A 12,412-nucleotide genomic window follows, 5' to 3' on the forward strand; every position below is an offset into this window, starting at 1 on the left:
GCAGTAACAGTTATTTTAATTTCATAACAGCTCAGCCAGCAATACCACTAGACGCGTTTCGGTCTCGCAGGGACCTTGATCACGAGACAGTTTGTATTGCATTTTTTTCTCTCTATATAAATAAAGTTTCAAACAAACAACCAGTGACATCATTTATCAATTTGCAGCAGCCAAGGATTCTGGGACATGTAGTAATTATGAAAAAATAGCTGTGGTGTCTCAAAATTACTTCTGACCATCATGTATGAATGTGATGGTCCTAACTATATATTTGCTAATAGGTTGTTGCTTAGCGCTAATTGTGGCCTTCGAGTGGGGGAATTTCAAACACCAAATTCAATCCCACCAACATTGGTATCATTTGATCCTATGATAAGATTGTGTTCACAATTATCTTGGTAAATTGTATATAGGTCTCTGGTGACCTAATATCGCCACGCGCAGTTATCATGTATGTCTCCCTGAATGTAAGCTTATGTCTTGTCCCTAATTTTGTTTAACCCTCTATCACTCACTTGAAGGCTGCCCTGTCTATGTAATGAGTATAATGTGAAAAAAAAAACGTGAAATTTAAAATGTTACTATGGGAGGCAAAATGGCAAGTCTCTATTATGATGATGATCATGTTCATATTCGGGTTGCATTAAAGGTGGTAATGTAATTCCTCATCCTGGTTTAATCCATACGGCGTCAGGGTTCGAAAGTTTAGGATATGTTTGGACTCCTTTTGCCTAAGGATTTTTTCACGGTCTCCACTACAAGGAAGGTGCAAAGCGACAAACGAAGGACGGCTGTGTGGACGCTTCCCTGAGAGTGAATTGAGACTCACCTGCTGTCCGTGACGACCCCCGTATCTGGCCACTTTCCCCCGCCGGTTCCACCCTGCAAGGACGCTACGAAGAACAGCGAGGCAGGTGGAAGGAACTAGCCTTCCCAGGGGGCACAGTGACCGCGCATTGGAGCGCGTCACCAACCAGCGCCAGGCGGCGCTACAAAGCGGGGCTACGTCCGTCCAAAGGTGTGCAAAGCGACAAACGAAGGACGGCTGTGTGGACGCTTCCCTGAGAGTGAATTGACACTCACCTGCTGTCCGTGACGACCCCCGTATCTGGCCACTTTCCCCCGCCGGTTCCACCCTGCAAGGACGCTACGAAGAACAGCGAGGCAGGTGGAAGGAACTAGCCTTCCCAGGGGGCACAGCGACCGCGCATTGGAGCGCGTCACCAACCAGCGCCAGGCGGCGCTACAAAGCGGGGCTACGTCCGTCCAAAGGTGTGCAAAGCGACAAACGAAGGACGGCTGTGTGGACGCTTCCCTGAGAGTAAATTGAGACTCACCTGCTGTCCGTGACGACCCCCGTATCTGGCCACTTTCCCCCGCCGGTTCCACCCTGCAAGGACGCTACGAAGAACAGCGAGGCAGGTGGAAGGAACTAGCCTTCCCAGGGGGCACAGCGACCGCGCATTGGAGTGCGTCACCAACCAGCGCCAGGCGGCGCTACAAAGCGGGGCTACGTCCGCAACGCGGGACGCGAGCGGGACGCCCGGGGCGAAGCCCGGGCAAAGGGCGGGCCCTCTGTGGCTGAGGTAGGCTGGGCTGGGCCCGGTAATTTTCATATTTAATGTCGCTATTCATACAATATACATCTGGTTGCTAGAGGAAGTAACACTCTGCGAAGTTAATAAGTTGCTTCCTTGCTATCTACCACTGGTTAGTTATTGCTGCATCTCCAGAGCTTTATTTATTTTTTTATGGACATTGTACTACTTTGTGATCTCTCTTTCTGGAGGTAAACTATTTGTAAAACAACGAACTGTGGGAAAAGTCTGCAGAAGATGTCTAAAAAACTTCGTTCGGGAAGGCTAGTGGGAGGAAGATCTGGTGCTAAAACTGATACCAACCCCACGAGAAATAAATCTGTGAATAACCCCCCGTTGAAGGGTCAATGCCAACTCTTTGAGTTATGGGATAAACCTGTGGATAAGAAGTCTAATTCTGCTGTAAAGGAAGCTCTCCTCTCTGCGGCTCAGGAGGATCTTACTCAAGTTGTTACTAACTCTATGTCCCCATACTTGCTGACCGCGCCACCGCAAACAGCAGCGGTGGTGAATTCCTGCCCTGTACATCCTGAAGGGGAGGGGGAGAGTAAGCTCGGCGTTCTTGCAACAGAAGGAAAACTAGAGAATCAACCACTTATGCCTCAAGCTCTTCCTTTGAATGACAGGTTAGGTGGGGACTCCTCACCGTTATCTATTGATCTCGAACTTTGTGGCCGCTATGTAAATGCAGCTAGTTTGGAGGCTCTAGACTCTATTAAGCCTTCTGGGGGTGCCACTCCCTCTGGGCTAATGTTATATAGTAGCACTCCTTCGTTAAACGGACAAGACATGTCTGATCTGTTAAATGTTTCCAGGAGTCCGGGTCTTAATCTTTCTGGTATTTGCCCTCCAGCTGAAGCTAGTGATAAACCTATATCGGAATCTCTGATTGCTTTGGAACAATTATTAGCCTCCATATTATTTCTCATGGGGAAATTTGTAGGCAGCTCGGATTGTATCCTGGACTCAGTTACTCAAATACTGAAGACATTGCTACAAAAAACACCAGATACGAGGAGTGTTTCCTCCTCCAAGGCCGAACCCAGCTCTCCAAAGGGGAAAATAAACGTGCCCATAGTGAATTCTTGCATAAAGGCAGCAGCAATAGTTCATGAAATTCATACTACAGTCCTGCCTTTAACTGCAGTGCCCAATTGTGTTAAGAACTCTGTTCTCGAGATTGAGGAAGCAAACAAATCTATCTCCGGTTCCAAAGTGGTTCAAGATCTATTTCCTATTTTCATGTCGGAAAATAAAAAAGAACATCCTGAAGATAAACAAGAAGTAAAAGTAAAAAACGGTAAACATAGAAATAATAAAGGGAATAAAAGGAAACCGATCCGAAAATACAGGAAGAAAAGACAACGACGGATAATCTTCCAAAACTCTATAGTTGTGTCTGAGAATGAAGAAATAGACTCGAGTACTTCTCCATCGATAGCGACAAGAGCCTCAATCTTACATCAACTCGGGCCCCTTAACCCTTTGGCCTCTTCTTTTTCTCCTGCACCAGAGGTTGGAGATCGCCCTCTTCCCTCTCTCCAGCCAAAAAACTCAAAGGCTTATGTGGACACTCTTGTGCTAGACTTTTTACCTTTATTTGATGCAGACTTACCCTTAAACAGAGCATGACTACTTAAGCGTTTTAGCGAGATGGAAAGTCTTCACCCTATTCAATCTAGGGACATTGAGCTAGTCTCTTTGTTTGGTGGAGACAGGGTCTCTTGTATAAGGGTTAAATTCTATTCCACAATCATTGTAAATTTGATATTACAGCAAGCTGAGAATTTCCAACGTACAGGTATTGATGTTCTCCCTATTTTTAGCCTTGGAAATACCCACCCTTCCCTTGGGATGACACTAAGGGGTGATAAACAAAATGGGGTAGCCTCTCCACTTAGAGACCTGAAGATTTGGGTCTCTAAAGGGAAACGTTCGGTCTCCCAGGTAAAGCCACTTCCACTGCCTCAGAACTCCTCCTTAATAGAGGATAATAATCGGTGGAATTGGCTGCACAGTGCTTTATCTACTAAGACCACAGATAACCCCAAATTGTTTCACCATCTTTAACACCCAATTGAAAATTATTTCTTGGAACGCGGCAGGGATTCATAGTAGCCCAGAGAAATTTGACCTTCTATTCTCTCTGGGAGCAAATGTGATCTGTATCCAGGAAACATGGTGTACTAATATGCTGGACGTTTCGAAGGATTTCTATGTTCTGGAAGTGCCAGCTGCCCCATCCAAGAAAGGTCACGCTAGGGGGGGAATTGCTTGTCTATTATCAAATAAATTGCAGTGGAGATTCTCCCATTATACCGACCCAAGTAATCTTTTTCAAGCTATAACAATAGCAAATTTGTCTAGTAATTTAAAAAAGTCACCCGTTGTAATTATTAATGTGTATATTCCTCCAGAAGAGTCTTTTAATCTTATATTGAAGCAGGTATTTCGATATATCGGCCAAATTAAAAATGTACCATCCCCTCCGGAAGTTATCCTAGTAGGAGATCTGAACTGCAAAATTTCCAATGCTAGTCTGAAACTTTTCAGAAATAAACCCAAAGAAGAGGCGCATTTTGTACCCCAATCCCTCTTCCCAGATAAATTAGTGACAAACAAAAGAGGGAAGATTCTGCTAGAAGAACTAGCGGCAGTTGAGGGATTTATATTAAATGGGAGATTCCCGTCTGATATGCCTGCTAAATTTACACATAAGTCACCTTTTGGGTCCTCCATCCTGGATTATGCAATTTCGGATTAGGGTTTGTTTCCCTATATTCAGGATTTTAAGATTATCCCCACAACTCTGAGCGATCATAGCATAATGCTCATAACTATTACTTTAAACCCTCTGCCCACTGTGCCATGGTCCCTTAACGGCAGTGACGCTGTTTTCCATGCTTCCACGGGAAGATGCTTTTGGAATCCTTCTGCCATTAATGGGGTGCATGATATATTATGTAAAACTCTATTAGAATTAAATGAGTGGCGTGGTTTAGAAATAGTTAATTTTTAAAAACTTATGCGAAACATCATTTTAGATGTAAAAAAGGCTACCCGTCCTAGAAAAGGGGTAGTTGTGCCTAGTATACTACGCATCCTGAACAAAGAAATAAATAAACTAGTCCGTGAGCAATATTTAGATAGAGTTATGGAACGTGAAAAATAAATCTATAGATTAAAAAGAAAGAGATGCAGACTAAAGGTGAAAATAAAAAAGGAGAAGGAAGATGTAGTTTGGATCAACTTGAGGGAATCAGTTGTTCATGGTAGGATTAGAGAATTTTGGGCTATAATTGGGAAGGGATGTGGTACTAGAATAAGCCCTTGCCCCATCCCTATAGCTGAAGAGGTATGGATTACTTATATTCGGGACCTCTATGCAGGGAATGGTATTCCAGGTGAAGATATTGTCTTAGATGCAACGCCTGAAGGACTTATTGATTATCCCACAGAGGAAGCAATTGAAATGGCCATAAAGAATATGCGTGCCTCTGGTGCAATGGGTCCCGATGAACTCCCTATGACGGTCTTGAAGCAGGATCCTTTAAGGTGGAGTAAAATCCTGTACCCATTGTTTAAAGCCTGTTTCTTGTCTAAAACGGTACCTGCCTCCTGGAGGGGAAGTATTTTGGTCCCTATTTTTAAGAAGGGAACTAGGGACAGCCCCAGTAATTATCGTTTGATAGCCCTCCTCGACTCTATCGGAAAGGTCTTTGCGAAATGTCTCCTAAATTTCCTTTCCGACTGGGTCGAGGAGAACAATATCTTGCCTCTTGAACAAACTGGCTTCCGTAGGGGACATGGTACTCTAGACAACCTCACCACCCTCCATGTGGTTACTGATAAATACGTGCAGGTGAGAGGGGGTGCGGTGTATGCGGCTTTTATTGATTTCTCCACAGCGTTCGATAAAGTGGACCGTAGAACGCTGTGGAGAAAATTGGCAGCTCTTGGTGTTCCATCCTATCTATTGGAGCTTGTTCGTACGCTCCATACAGAGACTTGGTGCAGTGTCTTGCAAGGGGGCGAAAGGGGGCTCTCCCATCAAATTTCTTCTTTGAATGGCCTTAAACAAGGCTGCTTATTGGCTCCCCTTTTGTTCTCCTTGTATACTGTAGACCTACCCGTTGCCTTGTCTGTCAGTGAGGGTATTGCTCCGGTGATAGGGGGGACCCCAATATCTTGCTTGATGTATGCCGATGACGTCCTTATTTTAGATCTGACCCCCAAAGGCCTTGCAAATCGGCTACATGCCCTTCATGTTTTTGCTGTTGCTCATTGCATGAAGATTAACATATCCAAAAGCAAAGTTATGTGCATAGCCGGTAAAAAGAAGTGCCGATCTGAAAATTTTGGATGGTATATCGGTGGCCAAAAACTGGAGGTTGTTAAATCTTATACTTTCCTGGGGAAAATTATTGCGGCTAACTTGAGCGAGAGGCCTCATATTGAGCATAGTTCACGCAAAGCCCTCGCCCATGGCAAAGGTTTAAATTCCCTTTATCAGGCCACTGGGAAAAGGCACTTTTCATGTTTACTGGAGGTGTATAGGTCCAAAATTCCCGCTACGATACTATACGGTATCAAACTTATAGAGGTGAAATATTGGGACTTCTGCCATAAGATTGAAGGGAAACTCTTAAGATCCCTATCTTCTCTAAATACTGCGTGCCCTTTGGCCGCTTGTAGGCTCGATTTCGGTCTCAGGAGCAGCTGGGTACAGGGACTATGTGCCTTAGTAAGATGGGTGGCCTGCCTGGCTAGAGCTGAACTGGGGACGATGAGAGCTCTCCTCAGAACTGAATTACTGGGTAATTTTAAAGAGTTTTCACAACTTGTAAGGAATTTTAGAAAAGCTGTAACTCTTCTAAAGTTAGATGAAAACACCTTGTTTTTGTATTCTCCCTTACAGTTAAAACTCTTATTAAAACAGGCCTCGTGGGAACTATGTTTTCAGTCAGATAAGAACATAATCTGTGAAAAAAGGGATGTAGACCTTCTCCTTAATTCTTATTCGATTAAGTTGGCCCAACCCTATGTCACATGGAACTTGCCGCATGGTATCCGTAGATTATGGTTTCTTTACGTTATGATCTATTACCTTTAAATCTACTTTTATCCAAATGGTACGGTTCTTCTCCTATGTGCAATTTATGTAACCTGAGCACCCAGGATCGCATGCATGTTTTGTTGATCTGCCCTGCGCTTCGTATATTGCGTCTCAGATGGTTAAAACCTATTTGTCTCCGTCTGGGCATTTCTACTTTGAACAGCTTTCTCCAGTCACTTTATTGGCCTCCTAATGAAATGTTTTGTTTCTATATTTTTAATTTTTTTAAAGGTTTTTTAGCTATTTATTAATATGTCTCTGGAGATGTTTGACATTGCTTTCTGCTGTAGATCTGTCATTGTATGTTATTTTGTACCCAAATGTGTTTTGAATGTCATAACTTTGATATGTACTTGTCTTTTCTTTTATCACTGTGAATTTTTATGTGGCCCTCTTTTGAGAGCCAAAACATAATAAATAAAATTGAATTGAATTGAAATTGAAATACAAGGAAGTGTACTCACAGTTTCCACAGCATAAAATTTGAGATTTTTCCAATTTCCAACATGTTCCTTCTCCATGTGCTTTGCCACAGAGTTACTGCGATCATTGTTCACGGTGGCACGAACATGTTCTAAAATAAGTTTTTTTAATTCGCGCTTCGTGCTTCTCACGTATTTTAATGCACATGGGCATTCGATGATGTATATGGCGAATTGGCTTTTGCAGTTTATCAATTGTTGGATCTTCCACACATGTTTATTTGCCATCATGATCTCCTTTTTGTTTTCAGCAATAGCACACACCTTGCACCCTGTGCATTTGTAGAAGCCCTTTGGACTGAGCCAAGTCCCTGGGTTTTTTTGAGGTTGAAAATGACTGTGTACCAATCTGTTTCGTAAATTTTTGGCTCTTCTGTAAGTGATGTTTGGGTGATTTCCAACTAATTGAACTATAGTGGGATCCATTTGCAAAATATGACAGTTCTTTCATAATAGTGTCAGCACTAGTTGATTACTTGTCGAGTAGGTAGTGATCAGTCTGATCTTTTTTTCCTCATTTTGAACCACCACTTTTTCCTTTAGTAAATCAGTTCTGTTGCGGGATTTGGTTCTTTTTAGTGTAGACTTGATTGCTCCAAAATTGTAGCTACTTTTTGCAAATCTGTTCTCAGCTTGTTGTTGATGCTTAATCCACTCTTCTTCTGTGGAACAGGTCCTTATGATTCAGAGAAATTCCCCGTAGGGGGTGTTTTTAATGAGGCTTGCTTGGTAAAAACTTTGTGCACGTAGAACTGCATTGGTAGCTGTGGATTTGCGATGTAGAGTTGTTTTGAACCTCATTATTTTGAAAAGTAAATTTCAGGGTCCAGAAATATCACCCTGTTTTCACTGATATCGTATGTTAATTTTAAATTGAAATCAGAATTGTTGAGGATATGAAAGTATTCAGCGAATTCATCATTGGTCTCATCCCATACTATGAGCAAGTCATCGATATACCTGAGCCATGTTATGGTCTTGTTGACAAATTCCTCATTCTCATTGCTCCATGCCCAGGTTCTTTCCCATAATTCCATAGTTAGACAGGCGTACGATGGACTAAAGGAAAAGCCCATTGCTGTGCCTTTGACTTGTCTAAAAATGTGATCCCCAAACATGAAGGCGTTCTGTTCCAGGCACAATTGGATCATTTTCAATACCATGATGTTGTGATCCGTGAATTGTATGTTTAAATCAGAAAAGAAATGTTCACATGCTTTCAATCCAATACCATTTTGGATGTTAGAATATAACAATATTACGTCCATGGTTATTAGCTTATAACTCACTGCCATGGGGTTCCCTGTAAATGTCTCAACAGATCACCTGTATCCTATAGATACAATGCTAGGCCTTTCACATATGCTAATAGAAGTACATCTAGGAAATTTGCCATTGGTTCCAACAGTGCCCCTTTAGCCGAGATTATGGGTCCCCCTGGTGGTTTGGGGGATGTTTATAAACTTTTGGAAGAAAGTGAATGGTAGCCAACTTTGGATGAGTGGTTTTCAGATATTTTACTTCATCCTCATTTAGCAAGTTGCGCTGTAGCCAACCATCCAGTTTTATATCCAATTCCCCCGTCCATTTTTTTGTAGGATTCGTTTGCAGTTTCTAATAGTATTCTTTGTTTTTTAGTTGCAATAAGCTTCTCGCATATATGCATCCTTCTCCAGGATGACGATGTTGCCACCTTTGTCAGCCTTTTCTATTTCAATTGTATCATCTTTCTTGAGTTGATTTAATGCTTCAGTTCCTTTCGAGAAAGGTTGTCTTTGCTGTTAGGATTTTTGAGTAGGTAGGTCTTCTGCACCACCGGAACGTCACAAAAAGTGACGTTCCAGAGGAGCAAGGGGCTCGTAAATAATGCCCCATAGGTTTCACACTCGTTATAGTTAGGAATTAGCATTTAAAAAACCTTTGAAATTCTTTGCAAAAAACCATAGGTTTCACACCAGTTATAGTTAGCTGGACATTTTACTCATACAAAACCATTGAAATTCCCCCGTTATAGTTAGTTGTACTCACTATAACTCGCACGCCCGCAATCCAGTGCTGATGATGTCACATATTACATCATTCATGACATGGTCTGTGACATCACTGATGATATCAATGATGACATCTCAAATGACATCACTGATGACACCACTGATGACATCATCCAGTGAATGTGGTTTGCTTTGATATTTAAATATGTATTATAAATACACTACTTTGCATTGAAGAATGAGTGGATATATAAATATAAATGTGTGGACGGTGGATTTAGTAACAGTGTCATTGATTGTTTCCTTGACTAATTTGTAGAGTCTCACTATATATAACGTGTAGTTACTAAACAGTGTGAAAGTCTTTATTGCTTTGTCTTAATTGCTATGTTAAAGACTATATTTGTTATTGGTTTCTTAAGTGAGTATTTGTATGGGTAAATGAATGTCTATGTGGTTTGGTGGGGGGGTGTGATTGCCAAAAATTGTGTGAATAGTTCATTCAGTAGGTATATGAGGTTAAGACTACATGTTTTAACAGTTGTTTCAGTGAGTGTATATGTTTATGGGTGTGGTGGTGATTAAATAGTTCTCTCAATGGTACATCTCCATTAAACTTGAAAACAAGGCAGTGTATGTGACAGTTATATCTAATTAAGTGTGCCTAAGACTTAGTGATTGTATGAGTCACTATATGGATAACTGTATACTTGTAATAGTGATTTTATAACACACTAAGTGTGAGTTACTATCTATATAAATAGATGAAGTGGTGTTTGTGTAAGTGTGTAGGTGAGTAAATGTAAGTATAATCAATTGTTTGCATAAGTAAGAAGGCTGTCTTTATAAGTGAATACAATGTGTGCTGGTGTGTAATGTTGAAATAGGCGTATACGTATATTTGATAGTGTTCTGTTGAGTGTTTGTTTGAGTGTGTTCAACCTTTCTGGTGCTTTCTCTAGGTGACTGCTCACCAGATTTATCCCTAAGGGATCTGGCTTTTTTAAAAGTCGCCAGTGGTTGAGGAGGAATGTCATCACTGATAACATTGTCAGTTAAAAGAATTGGCCAGTTCTTCTTAAGCATTCTCTTTAGGTGATTCGTCTCTGTTGAATAGGGGGTTACCACCCGGAACTTCCCCTTATCGGTTTTGGTCTTATCCTTATTAACTAGTAGCTGAGTCCTCTGTGTTTTTCTCACTTTTTGTAACATTTCCTCCAGAACTACAGAATCATAGCCCCTTACTTTGAATCAGGCTATGCTTGCTGCTGCAGCCTTTTGAAACTCGCCCTCTTTGGAACAGTTTCTTCTTAACCTAAGTAATTCCCCATAGGGGATACTTTGGACAAGTTTCGGTGGATCGCTGCTGCTGGCGAAAAGTATTGAGTTTCCCGCATTGGGTTTCCGCTATAGGGTGGTCCGTATGGCTCCCTCCTCAACATAGACCCTCAGGTCTAGGTAGTTCACTGCCACTGGACTCACTGTACCCGAGAATCTAAGATTTAATTCATTTCTGTTGAGGAGGTCAATGTACCCTTGTGCTGAATCTATGGTACCTTGTCAAATGATGAACAGGTCATCGATGTATCGATACCACTCTATAACGTGACCTGCAACAGTCTCACACTAGTAGGTTCTGGACACCCGCTCCTCCCAACATAGCTGGGGCGAAGCAGGTGCCCATCGCCGTACCAGTGAGCTGTTTGTAATGTTGGTCCTCAAATTAAAAAAAATTATGCGTTAGGCAAAACTCAATAAATTCAATAAGCATAGCATTATGTTCAGAGGAAAGCAATTGTCGTTTTCCCAGATAGAATCTCACTGCTTGAACTCCATCCTCATGTTTTATACAGGTGTAGAGACAAGTGATGTCAAGGACCATAAGTAGATAACTAGAATTCCATTTTACATTCATGATTCTATTTAAAAAGTCTTTGGTGTCCTTAATGTAGGAATCCAATTGTACCACCCAAGAAAACATAAAGTGATAAACAAACATTGATAAGTGCTCTGTCAGTCCATTTGAAGAAGAAACAATAGGCCTGCCCGCAGGGTTTACATTGTCCTTATGTAACTTGGGAATGTGGTAAAACATTGGAATAACGGGGCTGGAGCTACGAAGGAACAAGTGTTCGTCAGATCCCAGCATCTTCCTGCTATACCATTTGGCAATTAGGTCGTCGTATGCCTTGATGCTGTTATCATACATTTTAACTGAAACTTTCTGGTAGCAGTCCATATTAAGTTGTTTTACTGCCTCCATACAATATGCCACCCTTGTTTGTCAAACTACATTTCCCCCCCTTGTCCGTGGGCTTTATAATTATGGTTTGATCTTGCATAAGTTCTTGCAATGCCCGTTTTTCTTCATTGGTCAAATTATTTGGACTTGTCCTCTGTTTCAACTTCACTCTGAATAAAAGAAGGTCATTAGTCATTGCTTTTGAGAATATATCTATGGCGTCCTATGGCCCTGGAGGGTTAAACAGGGATTTGGGTTTGAATGTGGGCTTTCCTCCCGATCCTGTTCAATCCCAACTCTAGCTGTTCTTTCCGTCATATTACAGTTAGGTTCCTGTGTGTTGCCTACAGTCCCCAACTTTAAATACTCAAGAAGTTCTATCATTGGCAGGTCACTTCCAGTAAGAGCGTCAGTTGCAGTCAGCCTCGTAGTTGTTCCCCTATTTTCTTTCAAATGAGATCTGGTTTTGAAATACTTGTGGAGTTTTAATTTTCACACAAAGTTAAATAAGTCTATGCGTGTCTGTGTGTACTCTAACTGATTGCTTGGACAGAACGTAAGTCCCAAAGTGAGTACTTTAGGTTCCACATCTGTAAGGGTTCTATCTGTGAGGTTGACCACCGTTAGATTTTGACGTCTCTATTGTCTGTTCGGATTCCTCTTGCGGTTCACCCAGCCTGGAGCCTTGCCCCTTCCTCTTCCTGTTGACACCGCCTCTACGGGTTTTCCTGCATCTCCTTCCGGGGGTTTGTTTTTCTCTCCCCATAGCCACGGCTGACGAATGATTTTGAATTCGTCGTGTAAAGTACAAACATTACTCCCTTCCAACAATACACCTGATACCTCGTCGCTCGATTCGTTCTCAGTTGCCTCCGATTCCGATGTCTCCACTCTGGGAGTGACCTGCTTAGATCGCTGGCTGAGTTCCTTCCATGGGCCATCAAACTTACGGGCAAAGGTAAGTACCCTTCCCTGTAGATAGT

Source organism: Lissotriton vulgaris, chromosome 4_1 (assembly GCF_964263255.1).
Source record: "Lissotriton vulgaris chromosome 4_1, aLisVul1.2, whole genome shotgun sequence".
Classification (NCBI taxonomy): Eukaryota; Metazoa; Chordata; class Amphibia; order Caudata; family Salamandridae; genus Lissotriton; species Lissotriton vulgaris.